This window comes from Ictidomys tridecemlineatus, chromosome X (genome assembly GCF_052094955.1).
Source record: "Ictidomys tridecemlineatus isolate mIctTri1 chromosome X, mIctTri1.hap1, whole genome shotgun sequence".
In the NCBI taxonomy this organism is placed as follows: Eukaryota; Metazoa; Chordata; class Mammalia; order Rodentia; family Sciuridae; genus Ictidomys; species Ictidomys tridecemlineatus.
Genome location: NC_135493.1, coordinates 15,525,868 through 15,539,578, shown reverse-complemented (window position 1 = coordinate 15,539,578; position 13,711 = coordinate 15,525,868). Strand labels below are relative to the sequence as shown.

General features: G+C 37.2%; 1 long non-coding RNA gene across 2 annotated transcripts in view; it reads left to right on the top strand.

The window, feature by feature from the left end:
• Positions 1–13,711, top strand: part of LOC120889869 (uncharacterized) — a 122,111-nt gene that overhangs the window by 90,868 nt on the left and 17,532 nt on the right. Inside the window, exons 3-5 of one of the 2 annotated variants that reach the window (XR_005734057.2) lie at positions 6,724–6,797; positions 8,665–8,783; positions 9,990–10,075. This is a non-coding gene — a long non-coding RNA (uncharacterized LOC120889869). Of the gene's footprint in view, positions 1–6,723; positions 6,798–8,643; positions 8,784–9,989; positions 10,076–13,711 lie in introns of both variants that reach the window. The other variant, XR_005734056.2, reaches the window with a different exon arrangement.

Sequence of the window (13,711 nt, the reverse complement as noted above, 5' to 3'; positions counted from 1 at the left end):
TTGAGCCACATCCCCAGCCCAATATATATATATATATATATATATATATATATATATATATATATATATATTTTTTTTTTAATGTGGTGCTGAGGATCGAACCCAGTCCGCATGCATGCCAGGCGAGCATGCTACCACTTGAGCCACATCCCCAGCCCCTGATTTGTTTTTCTTTTTCTAGGGATGTAATGTTTTTTGAGATGTAATGTTAAGTCATTTATTTGTTGACTTTTTCTTCTTTTAAGGAACGAACTCCATGCAATTAACTTTCCTCTTAGTACTGCTTTCATAGTGTCCCAGAGATTTCAATACATTGTATCTGTGTTCTCATTCACCTGTAATAGTTTTTAAATTTCCTCAATGTCTTTTGCAACCCATTGTTCATTCAGTAGCTTAGTATTTAGTCTCCAGGTGTTGGAGTAGATTTTGTTTTTATTTTATCATTGATTTTTAATTTCATTCCATTATGATCTGATAGAATGCAGGGTAGTATCTCTACTTTTTTATATTTGCTAAGAGTTGCTTTGTGGCATAATATATGGACTATTTTAGAGAAGGATCCATGTGCTGAAGAAAGTGTATTTATTCATTGAAGGATGAAATATTCTATACGTGTCAGTTAAGTCTAAGTTATTGATTGTGTTATTGAGATCAATAGTTCCTTTGTTCAGCTTTTGTTTGGATGATCTATCCAGTGGTGAAAGAGGTGTGTTAAAGTCACCCAGAATTATTGTGTTGTGGTGTATTTGACTCTTGAACTTGAGAAGAGTTTGTTTGATGAACATAGATGCTCCATTGTTTGGGGCATATAAATTTATTATTGTTCTGCCTTGTTGGTGAATGGTTCCCTTAAGCAGTATGAAATGTCCTTCTTTATCTTTATCCCTTTTGATTAACTTTGGCTTGAAGTCTACTTTATTTGATATGAGGATAGAAACCCTGCTTGCTTCTGCAGTTCATATGAGTGGTTTGATCTTTCCCAATCTTTCTTCAGTCTGTGGATGTGTTTTCCTATAAGATAAGTCTCTTGGAGGCAGCATATTGTTGGGTCTTTTTTTTTTTAAATACAATCTGCCAGTCTATGTCTTTTGATTGGTGAGTTAAGGCCATGAACATTCAGGGTAATTATTGAGACATGATTTGTATTCCCAGCTATTTTTGGTATTTAACTTGAGTTGGTTTCTCCTTTGATTAGTTTTTCCTTTAGTGTAATACCTCCCTTTGCTCATTTTCATTGTTGTTTTTCATTTCCTCTTCATGGAATATTTTGTCAAGGATATTCTGTAGTGCAGGCTTTCATGTTGTAAATTCTTTTAACTTTTGTTTATCATGGAAGGGTTTTATTTCATCATTAAATCTACAGCTTAATTTTGATGGATATGAGATTCTTGGTTGGCATCCATTTTCTTTCAGAACTTGATATATGTTGGTCCAGGATCTTCTAACTTTCAGTCTGGGTTGAAAAATCTACACATAATCTAATTGGTTTTCCCCTATATGTAATCTGATTCCTTTCTCTCATGGATTTTAATATTCTCTCTTTATTCTGTATGTTAGGAATTTTCATTATAATGTGCCTTGATATGGATCTGTTGTGATTTTATACATTTCATCATCCTCTAAGCCTCTTGAATTTGGTTTTCCAATTCATTCTTCATGTTTGGAAATTTTTCTGATATCATTTCATTGAATAGATTACTCATTCCTTTGGTTTGGAACTCTATTCTTTCTTCTGTCCCAATAACTCTTAAATTTGGTCTTTTTATGCTATCCCATATTTTCTGAATGTTATGCTCATGGTTTCTTACCATTTTCACTGTGAGGTCTACATCCTTTTGAAGATTATGTATTTTATCTTCATTGTCTGAGGTCCTGTCTTCCAAGTGGTCAAATCTGTTGGTAATGCTTTCACCTGAGCATTTAATTTGGTTTATTGTTTCTTTTATTTCAAGGATTTCTGTTTTTTTTTTTCAGTACGTCTATCTCTGTATTGAAGTAATCTTTTGCTTCCTGTATTTTTTATATATAGCTCTCTGTCAAAAGATCTTTTGCTGCCTGTATTTGCTCTCTCATATCATCCTTTAATTCACAGAACATGTTAATTATATACATCCTGAACTCCTTCTCTGTGCTGGCCATGGATTCTAATAATGTGATATCTTGATTTGTTTGGGGCACTTTCTTCCCTTATCTTTTCATATTGTTTGTGTATCTTCCCTTTTAGCTGTGTGATCCAAGGTGTTACCATTTTTACCCTATAGGCTTATAGTGCCCCTGTAGGGATCCAATATCTCTCCTTTGAGGTGAAGGACAGTGTTAACAGATCCCAATATAAACAGTATACACTCTAAAAACAAATGTTTGCTATTAAGACATTTACAGTTTGATCACAATGTACACAAATGGTGAATTCAATTATTATGTACAATATACTCAGTAGGTTTGTAAAAAGGTCTACAATTTCTGATGGTGGACAGAGAACCAGGGGTGAGGAGTAGGATGATATCCTGATGAGGTAGGAGGTGAGGATATAGAGTTATTATATCTCAGGAAGTGTGAAAGAGAAATGTAAGGAGGAAGATTAGTAGCAGGAAAAGGGAGAGGATGTAATTTTGGGTAGACAAGTAAAGTACGTGGGAAGTCAGTAGATTACATAAAACAAACACACATATAAAGAAACATTAAAAATGTTAAAATAGTAGAAATCGATGGAAAAAAGATAAAAAAGAAAAAAGAATATACAATCTAGCTGTAATATACTATTCAGATGTCCCAGTCTTCAAAATCCTAATTCATGCAGAGTACTTGGTTCCACATATGTTGGGGATGTGAGGGCAGGAGAACAGCAAGGGAAAGGGAAAAAAAATCTTGAAGGAAGAAACAGGGCTTGTTTTGGTTGGTGATCAGTATCTTTCCTTCTTCCCTTCCAATACATTGTCTGTTGTTAGCTGGTATCTCCGCCCTCAGGATGGTGAAGGTAACCAGGGTGTCACTGTGCCAGGGTAGTGGCTGCTGGTGAGAGAGGGGAGTTAGAAACTGGGTACCTGGCCAGACAGAGTTCCAAACTGGGAGTTGCCTCCACTGAAGATGGTGATGAAGGTGACCCAAGATGGAGGTGCCTGCTTTCGGTGATGGGGTGTCGGGTCGGGTGGGGGAGCTGGGTGATCTGTTGGACAATGAATTCAGAGAGAGCTCTGTGGAGTGCAGTGTGTGGCTGTGGCTGACTTCAGAGCCTGTGTGAGGTTCCCAGGTGCAGGCAAGCTATGGCACATAGGGGACTATCTCCACTGCTACAGAGTCCCAAGATGGCAGTGACCAGGGGTGCCCCACGTTAGTAGATGGGGGTCCACATGGGAGTGGTGGCCAGAGTTCCTGGGCGTGGGAAGCTGCTGGGTGCCGTGTGTGGGAGCTGCGTTGGTAATTTCTGCATGAGTGGGTGGCCGAAAGTTCTGCTAAGGTGCACATGGTCCCACTCTGGTACCTGGTCATCCTGCATGAGCAAGTAGTTGGGAGACCTACTCTGACGCCGAGGCCTGGAGCCCTGGACTGCCACAGTGACCTATGGTGACCACGATTCCTGTGTAGGAGCAGGAATATCACTCACAGAGAAGCAGTATTGTCACTACTTGAGTCCTAGTTCACAGAGCAACACAGAACGCTGCCTCCCTATGGCCTGCCATATTGGATCTCCTCAAGATCAGAGGATTCTAATGAGAGAACAGAAAGCATTCAAAATAGCGTTTCTAAATAAGAATTTGAGAAAAGATGGCATACACAAAAGTAGCATTAGAATCCTAAGACTTGGAATGAACCTTCAGAGAACATAATAACCAAAGAGCTAAATCAGACATTCCCTAAACAGTAGATCTCAAAGCTTAACCTTAATATTAACAGAATGGCTGCTAATACATTCCTTCTCTTTGGGGACTGACAAAATGTCCAGGAACGATAGATATGATTTGTGGGATGGGTTCAGGAATAGTTGTCTCACCATGAAGGTGGAATGAAAAAGTCAGGCACACCTGAGTTAGATCCACAGCTCTACCTTTTATCCATTGTTTGACCTTCAGCAAAGTACTTAATATCCCTAAAAGACATTAATAAAGAACTCTTTCTCTTCGTATCCTGTTTTCCATTTCTGTGTTGTTTTTTCATGCTGCTTTCTAATACATTTTATCAGCACTGTCTCCCAACCCTTTTATTGAGGTTTTAATTCCTCTTGTCATAGTTTTAATTCCCAAGAGCTCTTTTATTTTCTCAATAGTCCTTAAAATTTCCTCTTCTTGTTTTATGGTTGCAATATCTCCTCTAATCTCTCCGAGGATGTCAATGATAGATATTCCTTTTTAAAGTTTTCTTCTGAGCTTCAGGGATCTTCCCCCAGAGAATAGACCTGCAGTCTTCTGCTGGGGTCGGGAAAGTGGAATTATTAGACTTTGCAGAGTGGAGGAGGAAATTTGCAGGTCTGTTCACTTTTTGGACTGACTTACAGTCAGTTTTCTTGGTTTATGCCTACTTACAGATGAACCTGGCACTGCAAGTTCCTGAACCATTTTGGAGTTCTCTGGTGTAAATTCATTTGCCTCTTGGCTTTCCTTATTGATGACTTGGGATGTAGCTTTCTCAGTTGTATTAACTCAGTTACTATTTTTCCAACTGCTATCTAGTTCCTAAAATGTGTCACTAATACTGTCTTCTGTCCTGAATCTTCTAACCTTGTGTTTTGATGCCTTTATAGAATTCCTTTACTATATATGTATTTTTGTTGTTGTTGTTTTTGGTACTGGGGATTGAACCCAGGGGCATTTAACCACTGAGCCACATCACCCAGCCATTTTTATTTTTTATTTTTGAGACAGGGTCTTGCTAAATTGTTGAGGCTGATCTCAAACTTGCAATCCTCCTGCCTTAGCCTCCCAAGTCACTGGTATTATAGGCATGTACCACTGTGTTCTGCTCCTTTACTATAATTTTTATCAGGGCTTTGAGGAGGGATCAAAGCTAAATGTGTGGGTTCAATATGCTACCTTTAACCAAAAGCATCTTAATTTTTTATGTCTTTATATCCATTCATCGCTTTGCATTTCAACTATCTCCAAATGAGACACTCTTACCACTTTATTTCTGGAATTTTTCTTCTCTCATCTTGTTCCCTAGGTTTGCACTACACAATGCTGTAGATTCATTTTCCTGAAAAATTGTCCTGTGTACAGCTTTGATAGTAAATTATTTCTTCAGTTGCTTTTTTATTTTTGGATGCCAGGGATTGAACTCAGTAGCACTTAATCACTGAGCCACATCCCCAGCCCTATTTTGTATTTTATTTAGAGACAGGGTCTCACTGAGTTGCTTAGGGCCTCGCTGAGTTTCTGGGGCTAGTGTGGAACTCGTGATCCTCCTGCCTCCACCTCCCAAGCCTCTGGGATTACCTGCATGCACCATCGCACCTGGCCTTCAGTTGCTTCTTGATGCTTACAGCATAGAGTCTACATTCCTTAACCTGACATTCCAAGCCTTCCACAATTTAGCCTCCCATCTTTTTTCAACTTTATTTTGGTTACCAGGTATTAAACTCAGAGATGCCTAACCATTGAGCTATATTCCTAGCCCTTTTGATTTTTTTTTTTTTTAATTTAGAGACAGAGTCTCACTAAGTTGCTGAGGCTGGCTTCAAATTTATGATCCTCCTGCCTCAGCCTCCTGAGCCACTGGGATTACAGGCTTGTGCCACCACACCCAGCTCAATCTTATTGTTTAGGCATTCTTTTAAAACACTCATTTCCATATCCCTGTAGCTGGGCTTGCCTGGTGATACCAGTACATATAACAGTTTATTTGTTGATTTTGAGTGAATAACTTCAAACTCCTTAAGTGAAGACCACTCTGACCAAAGGCCCCTTAAAGCACAGTTCAGTCCAGGATTCAAAATCTGCATTTTATATATACTATTTTTTGATTGTGTATACTATTGCTTCAGTCAGTTTTTTTTTTGCCACTGTGACTAAAAGATCTGACCTGAACAATTTTAGGGAAAAAAAGTTATTTGAGAGCTCACAGTTTCAGAGTTCTTAGTCCATAGAAGGCTGGCTGTATTCCATGGGGCTCAAAGTGAGGCTGAGCATTGTGGTGGGAGAGTGTGGTGGCGGGAAAAAGCTCACATGATGATCAGAAAGCAGAGAGGGAGACAGAGAGAGTCCACTCCTAGATACAAAATATGTACCCCAAAGCCATGCTCCCAATGAGCCACTTCCTCCAGGCATAGCCCACCTGCCTCTAGCCACCACTCAGCTAATCTGATCAGGGATTAATTCCCTAATTAGTTTAAGGCTCTCACAACCCAATCATTTCTCCTCTAAACCTTGCATTGTCTCACATGTGAGCTTTTAGGGGACACCATATCTAAACAATAACAACCATATTGTATAATAGTTGTTTCCATGGTGTGTATTACTTGACACCTTATTTATTTTCTACTAGGCTCTGAAGGTGCAAAGATGAGTAGGATGTGTAAATTATAAATAATAAATTGCTATCATATGGTGCCAAGTTTAAGCTTCAGCTCAATGGCTGTTTTACATGTTGTGATTTAATATTCTTGTAGGGTTTAACCTTATAATTTATTATATCCTTCCCACAAAAAGAATGTTCTGACTTTCATATTAAATATGTTTATATCATTTTCCTGTTGTATATTGTTTTCTAATGATATTTTCTCTCCATCAGAATTGTCTTTGCTGACCTCTTCATTATGAATCTAATTCTTTGGGTGGAAGAATCATTAGCTGCCATCTCCTTTGGTACTCTGATAAGTATCTTTGCAATATGATTTGGGATTTTAGTATCACAGACATTTTTGGTGCATACTTTGATTTTTTTTTGTGGGGGGAGTTCTTGGGTATTGAACCTAGGGGTGCTTAACCACTGAGCAACATTCCTAGCCTTTTTATATTTTATTTAGAGACAAGGTCTTGCTGCATTGCTTAGGGCTTCACTAAGTTGCTGAGGCTGGCTTTGATCTCATAATCCTCCTGACTCAGCCTCCTGAGCTGCTGGGATTACAGGTGTGTGCCACTGTGCCTAGCTTGGTGCATGCTTTGAAGGCTTGGAAAATATAAACTTTTAAAATTCTGCTTTTGACCATTGAATAATGCTTAAAACAATTTTACTGCTTCTGTACTATACATGATATAGAAAATGTGCCATTGGAAAACTACAGAGAACAACTATTTTAGAATTAAAGATACAAAAATATTAAATCAAAGACAGTAACATTTTCAAAGACACTGTTGAATATATTTCTCATTTTAAAGATTTTTGCATTTCCTTTTATCTTTGGTGGAAAAAAAGGACATGTTGTAGGAAGTCTGACACCAACCAACTTAGAAAAGTAATGAAGTTTTATAGTTGGAGAAGAAGATATAGTCAGATAAATGGGGCTATTCAGTTTACAGATTTGAAGTTAGTTTATTATACATGTAGGAAAAAGGAACAGGATACCAAAAAGACTAAATGAGGTCACACTTCACGTAGAGTATATAAAGATCTAGCATGCAATTGCAGTGGAGAAGTCAGAAAATACAAACAGAAATGTGGAATTTCACAAAGAATAGAAGAAAATATTGAAAGCTATTGAAAACTACTAAAGAGATAAATCCTTAGGCAAATACTAAGAGAACATTTTAATGTTATAAATTATTTCATGTTGGAATAGTTACTAGTTAGTCTTGTTCAATCTCTCCTTTGAATTTATAAACAAGGATAAACATCTTTATTGATTGTTAAGCTGTGTGCCATCTATATGGTGGCTACTGGCTCCATGAACTTATTGAGAACCTTAAATATGGTTAGTCCTCATTGAGATGTGCTGTAAATACAAATTATACACTAGTTTTATTTTTTATTTATTTATTTTTATATATTTATTTTTTAGTTATAGGTGGACACAATATCTTTATTTTACTTTTTGTGGTGCTGAGGATTGAACTCAGTGCCTCATGCATGGTAGGCACATGCTCTACCTCTGAGCCACAACTCCAGTCCCTATACACTAGTTTTAATACTTAGAATAATAAAACAAAAAAATATAAAATATCTTTCTGGTTTTTTTTTTTTTTTTTTTGTGGTACTGTGAATTCAACCCAAGACCTTGTGCATGCTAGACAAAGTTCTACTACTGAGCAGCCTCTCTGCTTATGATCACTAATCTTTATATTGGTCAAAACTTTAAATTATAATATTTGGACATGTTAGATTACATCAATTATGTTCTTCTTTTTTAAAAAATTTAGTTGTTGATAGACCTTTATTTTATTTATTTATCTGTAATGCTGAGAATTAAACCCAGGGCCTCATACATGCTAGGCAAACACTCTATCCCTGAGCTACAATCCAGCCCCAACTATGTACTTAAAATTGTTCTTACCTGTTTCTTTTTCACTTTTTAATGTGGATACTAAAACTTAAAACTACATTTGTGGTTTGCATATTTCTATTGTACAGGGCTGATTTAGCCTTTGCCCATATAATATTCCACATCCTGTCCAGATTCAAGATTCTATGCCATTACTGTGATTCTGTCTGTATAAATTTATTTCAATGTCATTGCATTCTGATTGTTACATCATTTATTTTTGAATAATTTAGATGTCCATGTCACCCAACCAGATCCTGTGGCAGATTCCTGAACAGAGCTTCTTCACAAACCATTTCTTGGCATTGTAATTGGTGGCATTTTATCCTTTGGCTGTATTTTTATTGAACTTTTTCATTATGAAAAGTATTTGGTGAGTATCATGTCTTAATAATCTCAAAAGTTTTGATTTTCAGAATTTTAACTGGCATAATAATTCTACCTATTTATGGGGTACAATGTGATCATTTATTTTTACATTATGTTTAGTGATCAAACCAAGGAGGTTAGAAAATGGATACCTAAGTATAGTTAAGTTAGGAATAAATTCTAATGTTTTACAGCACAGTAAGATGGCTAAAGTGTACAACAGTTTATTACATATTTTATAAAGAACTAGAAGAGAGGAGTTCAAGTTTTAATTTTTTTTTGTGGTACTGGGGATGGAACTCAGGGCTTTATATCTGCTAAGCATGTGCCCTGTCACTGAGTTATACACCCAACCCCCAAAGTTTTAATTTTAATAAATTATTTTTCCTGCATTTCCTGTATTTCAAGGGGGGTTAAACTGAAGTATGATTGTTTGTCAACTTTTTCACTGCTGTAATTAGAGGACCCAACCAGAACAACTGTAAAGGAGGAAAGTTTTATTTGGGGGCTCATGGTTTCAGAAGTCTCAATCCATAGACAGCAGGCTCCATTCCTTGGGGCTCAAAGTGAGGCAGAACATCATGGTGGAAGAGTATGGTAGAGGGAAGCAGCCTACGTGGTGATCAGAAAGCAGAGAGAAACTCCACTCTCCAGATACAAACTATGTACCCAAAGGCACATCCCCAATTCCTACCTTCTCCAGCCACACCCTACCACTTGCGTTCTCACTCAGTTAATCCCTATCAGGGGGTTAATTCACTGATTGGGTTAAGGCACTTCACAACCCAATCATTCTTTCTCTGAACCTTCTTGCATTGTCTCACATGTGAGCTTTTGGGGGATATCTCACATCCAAACCATAAAATGATAATACTTCACTTATCCTCATTTTATCCAGAAAATAGGAATCTGACTCAGGGAGATTTCCAAGAGAAATGTATTCATTCACTACTTTTAAAAGTGATTTTTAATTGAAATTTCTATAAAGATTTACTTTTTAAAAAAAGTAATCACCTATTATTAAGCCTTTCCAGATAACTTAGAAAAGTTGTTCTCAACTGAGCCTTTGTGAGGTTTAGGGATATGGGATCCCTTGGGTGGGAGGCAGCTAAATATGGGAAGAGACAGGGCTAGGGATGTAGCTCAGGGGTAGAGTACTTGCCTTTCAAGATGGGAAGTGGCAGCTCTGATTCTTATCTGTTTTTCATAGTGGCCTTCCATGGGCAGTTTCATTTATAATTCCTCTGCCAAAATCATTTTGAAGGCCATTGAGTGGGTCGTCATGTGTACTGAGCTGTAAGTAATGGTTTTCTGTCTTTTTCCTTTCTGTCAACTGTTAGTTCTGGTGTCAGGATGCCTGCTCCTATACCTTTTCTCTTTGTTACTTTTAATTTCTTATAGTTCAAGAATTCTAATAACAAAATAGTTAGAAATGCATTTAAGTGAATAAATAATGCTCTTTGATTGAAGTGCAATGGCTTTAGTACCCCAGCTTTGTAATGACTCTTTCAGTTGTTCTGCATTCTTTTTTTAAGATTTCCTGATTCTTGACTGCATTCTGGTTCTGGGAACTGGCCAATTGGGGTGTTACCATGGAGGGATTTTTGGAGATGGACAAAGACATTATGAAGTAAAATGCAATAGCCAACTGTGTGTTTTTATAACACTTTTGTCAAACAAAACTGTCAAGTCTTCAAAAATCAGGTTTAATCATGTACATTAAGTACTCACTTTTTAAATAGCATTATGACAAATTTGTTTGAAAGATAAACAATAAAATCTGTTACCTTGTCAGCAACTAAATATTTAACATGATGCAGAATAGATTACAGTAACCATATTTTCCAGATGTTTTTTGATGAGAAAGTAATTTTAAAGCGAAAACTAAGAGGTTCTTTCAACGAATTTTCATTTTAGTGAAGAGCACTGTGTACAACCTATATATATATTTATACAAAAGACTGTTGTGTACAACTTTGTACATGTTTACTATCTATAGTGATAACTGTTCCCAACCATACACACCATTCTCACACCCAAGTATATATTTTATGTGATACTTTAAAATCAAATTTTAGCTCTATAGTAGTGAAAGAAATTACCTCATTCTTTCAACATTTGACCAAAATATAATCCACACAGAGATTTTTTTAAAATATGCATATTAAAAAGTATATTTAATAGAATTATGTGTACTGTGCTATGAAGACATTTGGAAAGGCTGCATGTCAATAGATATTCAAAGGCAAAGTGGCATTTGATTCTGTTTTTTCTGTTGTATAACGTAGCTGCTGGTGTGTTTGGCATTTACAACCTTCCATTTCTGAAGAGAAATTATTTTTAAATATGTATAGATGACATATGAATGTTAACCCATAAAAAGGGAGGGTAAGGAGGCAAAGTATAGAAGTTTATTGGGTTAGACAAATGAGAATTAAGGAAAAGGAGAGCAGATGGGAATGGGAAAGACAGTAGAATGAAACAGCCATAGCTTTCCTATGCTCATCCATGAATCCATCATGAGTGAAACTCCATATCATGTACAACAAAAATAATGGGATCCTAATTAGAATGGTTGAACTCAATGTATGTATAATATGTCAAGGTATACTCAACTGTCATGTATATCTAAAAACAACAAATAAAAAAGAAAAAAATATTTATAGAGAAAATTATACAGCTATTGATGAGTCTCAAGTGAGAATGTAATTATATGAGCAGAAAAACATGGGTAAGTAGCAGCATTGCTTCTGACTAGAGAAGATATGACCAACATCTGTAACTACATAAGTAAGGGAATATATTTTTGGTATGAGATTGATAGATGAAGGTTGGGAACACAGAGTTAAAGGTTTAGGGGGAAAAAAGGTTTGAGAAGTATGTGACAATCTATTGCAGAGATTTGGGCTCATCCATGTACACTGATAAAGTTTGTTTGAAACCTGTTGTTTCTATTTTCAGGTCTCATCAGACATAATATATGTTTGATTTTCTTAGTCTTATAAATTTTAAGATTGTTCAGAAGCTACAGCCTACTGAACTATTTTTGTTTATGTGCTGAGGTAAAGACATAAGAAACCAGTGTATCTTAAACTTTCTAAGTTTGTATTGTTGAAGTTAGAAGTCTGGGTTTAGAAATACATAAGTTGAAATACATGTTAACTGCATGGTTTCTGCAACTTGGGATTGGTTTTATATTGTATTTACCCAATAACACTTTTTAACTTTGGTGTACCTGTGAAGTTAATGCTGCTTTGGAGGAAAGTTTAAATAGACAGTGATTTCTCTCTGGCTGGTTACTATATGTGCTGCATACTATTCAGTTAACATAAAATAGGGGGCTGATTTGATATTTAGACATATAAAATATCTGGTTCAATAATGTTTTCTTTTAATAATTAAAGTTTTCTTTGGAGCTTAGGGCAGGATTGTATTTTGTGGAATTGAGGTTGTTGCTTTTTTATTTCTTTCATTTATTATCATGAATAGTTCTTTTTACTCCATCCTCATTTTTTTCCTCCCTGATTGTTACCGCTGTTGACCGGTGACAAGTCCTTGCTTCCCCAATGTTGAAGAATAACACCAGAGAAGCACGCCGAGGCTAGGTCAGAGTTGCCTCAGTCTGGCTGGGCACAATTCAGGAGCCACTTGTCAAAAGAAATGAACTTTATTTTTAGAACACACACACACACACACACACACACACACACACACACACACACGGGCGCGCACTCGCGCCACACCACAGGAGCTCTTCAGGAAAACCCTCAGAGCCCAACTGCCACCACCGGCTTCCCGGCTTCCCACCAGCCTCTCAACCTCCCCCACTCCTCCTGCTCTTGAGGCCAATTGGCTGAGTCGCGTGGGTGGAGCCAAAAAAAGTCCCCCAATGAGCAGCTCCGTGGTCTGAAAGGGCGGGGAAACAGCCCAATGAGCATCACCGCAGAGGAGCCAATCAGCTAGAAGTTTGCTGGGGCCGCTGTGAACCAATCATCAGCTGGCAGCTGGAAGTTTGCTGGGGCCCCTTCGGCTGTGGCTCTCAACACAGAGTAGAAATTAGAAGTTTATTAAAGGACAGCAGAAAAGACTTCTCCAGGAGGAAGAAGGGGACCCAAGAGATGGAATCCATGGAACTGCGGTTGTTTCCCCTTTTTACAGTTCTTTCAGTGATGGAATGTAGGTTGGAAGGCCCGAGGGGTGGCACACAGGTTGGCCAAAGAAGTAAACTGAGCAGGAAGGACTTCATTAACACTTCTTTGGGATGGGCTATCTTCAAATCTGCTGGGGCTGTTCATTAACATTTCTTTGGGATGGACTTTGGGCCTAGGGCTTTTCTTGGGACTTCATTAACATTTCAAGAGATGCTCAACTTTTCCAGAAATTCATTCTCAACATGGCCTCCATTTTAGATTTCACTCGATATTAGACCCGATTTATCTAACTACACTGGCTGCCTAATTTTAAATCTGGCTTCATGATGTCATTTTGGATAACTGAGGTGGTAGTGTAGTGCATTGTTTTCTTAAGTCCCCTAAATCCATCTTATTTTGGTAGTTAAATATGACTCTCTAAAAGTGACAATGGAGGATTGAGGGAATGATTCTCTTTTTTAAAAATTTATTTTTTAGTTGTAGTTGCACACAATACCTTTATTTATATGTGGTGCTGAGGATCAAACCCAGGGCCTTGCACATGCTAGGCGAGCGCTCTGCCACTGAGCCCCAGCCCCAGCCCTAAGGGAATGATTCTTATAGACATGCTGTTTTAGAGCATTTGTTTCTTGAACTATAGTTATAAGCATAAAAACTACATAATTAAGTCTACATCGTACTTATCTGCTTGCTAATTCTGTGGTACATTTTGTCATAAGTAACCTGTAACAATTATTAATGAAACATAGCATTATGTATATGATGAGCTTGTTTTTATTTC